The following is a 3153-nucleotide window of genomic DNA, read 5'->3' on the forward strand; positions in this document are numbered from 1 at the left end:
ACATTTGGAACAAAAGTTAGGACAAATCGGGCGCCGAAGGGTTGGAATAACACCCTAAATCGGGCGCCGAAGGGCTGGAATAACACCCTAAATCGGGCGCCGAAGGGTTGGAATAACACCCTAAATCGGGCGCCGAAGGGCTGGAATAACACCCTAAATCGGGCACCGAAGGGTTGGGAATCACCCTAAATCGGTCGCCGGAGGTAAAAGGTCCAAGGGACCATGGTTCCGAGGGTCTCACATCCCTCAAACGTGTCCGTTTCACGTTTCCTAATCGGACTGAGCAGTTTGCCACCACCGCCGATTCTCTAGGACATGGAAGTCCTGTTGTCAAAAGTCAGGTTTCTCAAATCGCGCCGGTACCTGTCTGGTCCACCCACCAGGGAGTGTGTCATCGCCGGACAGGCCGAATTATCGAAAAAAGGCGTGTCAATCGATAGATTTCAATGTGCTCCGATTTTTTGCCAAAAGTTTGTGGACACTAAAACCGTTAAAACGTTAATAACACAAAAAATACAACTCCAATCTGGTTGAGGTTTTTTTTGCACGAAAGGGTACAAATAGACGAACATTTTCATCTAATTATAACCGTTTTTCTATAAAACATTTTAATAGAAAATCGTGTTTTAATGTTTTGGGGAAAAAAATCACTTGCCTGTACAATAGATTCCTATGGTTCCGAAATTTTTTTTACAGTGGATAACTGTTGACCATCACGAGAGAGGGTATGAGCCAAAATTTGGGGCATCTAGCCCATCGGGAATTATGTTTTATCATTATTTCAAGATTTCGGGAATTGGTCGAAAAAGTGACAGAGTGCCACTGCCGTGCACCTGGTATTATTTTTGGGTTACCAGGTGCATATTTTTATAATGGTTTTAAATGATTTTAGATAGGCTACATACCTCAATACCCTATATGGAACAACCATACTACGGACCCAAGTCAGTTGGGGCCGGCCTGAGTGATTTATGAAGCTTTTAAAAAATGTCTGTACTCATCCTCCCTTCTGTGCACCTGGTATTATTTTTGGGTTACCAGGTGCTCCTATTGAAATCGAATGAGTGCACCTGGTATTATTTTTGGGTTACCAGGTGCTGCTATTGAAATCGAATGAAAATGATTTTAAATGGCCTGCAGACACCCATGCCCGCTATGGGAGCACCATACTATGGGCACAAGTCAGTGGGGGCCGGCCTGAGGGATTTATGGAGCTTTTCAAAAAAGGTCCGAAAATATTCTATGTTGAACTACTCAGGAAAAACGGCTAAGTGCCCTCTTTTGGGTTACCAGGTGCTCCTATTCTAATCGAATGAAAATGAATTTAAATGACCTGCAGACACCCATGCCCGCTATGGGAGCACCATACTATGGGCACAAGTCAGTGGGCACCGGCCTAAGGGATTTATGGAGCTTTTATATAAAATGTCTGTACTCATCCTCCCCTCCGTGCACCTGGTATTATTTTTGGGTTACCAGGTGCTCCTATTCTAATCGAATGAAAATGAATTTAAATGACCTGCAGACACCCATGCCCGCTATGGGAGCACCATACTATGGGCACAAGTCAGTGGGCACCGGCCTAAGGGATTTATGGAGCTTTTCAAAAATAAGGTCTGAATACTTTCTATGTTGAACTACTCAGGAAAAACGACAGAGTGCCCACTTTTTGGGTTACCAGGTGCCCCTATTTAAATCGAATGAAAACGAATTTAAATGACCTGCAGACACCCATGCCCGCTATGGGAGCACCATACTACGGGCACAAGTCAGTAGGCACCGGCCTAAAGGATTTATGGAGCTTTTATATAAAAGGTCTGTCCGCATCCTCACTACTGACACCACCTTATGTTAGTTTGGGTTACCAGGTGCTGCTATAGAAATCGAATGAAAATGACTTTTAAGGGCCTGCCCACACCCATGCCCGATATGGGAGCACCATACTACGGGCACAAGTCAGTGGCCACCGGCCTAAGGGATTTATGGAGCTTTTCAAAAAAAGTCCGAAAATATTCTATGTTGAATTATTCAGGAAAAACGACAGAGTGCCCTCTTTTTGGGTTACCAGGTGCCGCTATTGAAATCGAATGAAAATGACTTTTAAGGGCCTGCCCACACCCATGCCCGATATGGGAGCACCATAGTAGGGGTCCAAGTCAGTAGGCACCGGCCTAAGGGATTTATGGAGCTTTTCAAAAATAGTCCGAAAATATTCTATGTTGAACTATTCAGGAAAAACGACAGAGTGCCCTCTTTTTGGGTTACCAGGTGCCGCTATTGAAATCGAATGAAAATGACTTTTAAGGGCCTGCCCACACCCATGCCCGATATGGGAGCACCATAGTAGGGGTCCAAGTCAGTAGGCACCGGCCTAAGGGATTTATGGAGCTTTTCAAAAAAAGTCCGAAAATATTCTATGTTGAACTATTCAGGAAAAACGACAGAGTGCCCTCTTTTTGGGTTACCAGGTGCCGCTATTGAAATCGAATGAAAATGACTTTTAAGGGCCTGCCCACGCCCATGCCCGATATGGGAGCACCATAGTAGGGGTCCAAGTCAGTAGGCACCGGCCTAAGGGATTTATGGAGCTTTTCAAAAAAAGTCCGAAAATATTCTATGTTGAATTATTCAGGAAAAACGACAGAGTGCCCTCTTTTTGGGTTACCAGGTGCCGCTATTGAAATCGAATGAAAATGACTTTTAAGGGCCTGCCCACGCCCATGCCCGATATGGGAGCACCATAGTAGGGGTCCAAGTCAGTAGGCACCGGCCTAAGGGATTTATGGAGCTTTTCAAAAAAAGTCCGAAAATATTCTATGTTGAATTATTCAGGAAAAACGACAGAGTGCCCTCTTTTTGGGTTACCAGGTGCCGCTATTGAAATCGAATGAAAACGACTTTTAAGGGCCTGCCCACGCCCATGCCCGATATGGGAGCACCATAGTAGGGGTCCAAGTCAGTAGGCACCGGCCTAAGGGATTTATGGAGCTTTTCAAAAAAAGTCCGAAAATATTCTATGTTGAACTATTCAGGAAAAACGACAGAGTGCCCTCTTTTTGGGTTACCAGGTGCCGCTATTGAAATCGAATGAAAACGACTTTTAAGGGCCTGCCCACGCCCATGCCCGATATGGGAGCACCATAGTAGGGGTCC

The sequence above is a fragment of the Salvelinus namaycush genome, unplaced genomic scaffold, assembly GCF_016432855.1.
Source record: "Salvelinus namaycush isolate Seneca unplaced genomic scaffold, SaNama_1.0 Scaffold132, whole genome shotgun sequence".
Taxonomy (NCBI): Eukaryota; Metazoa; Chordata; class Actinopteri; order Salmoniformes; family Salmonidae; genus Salvelinus; species Salvelinus namaycush.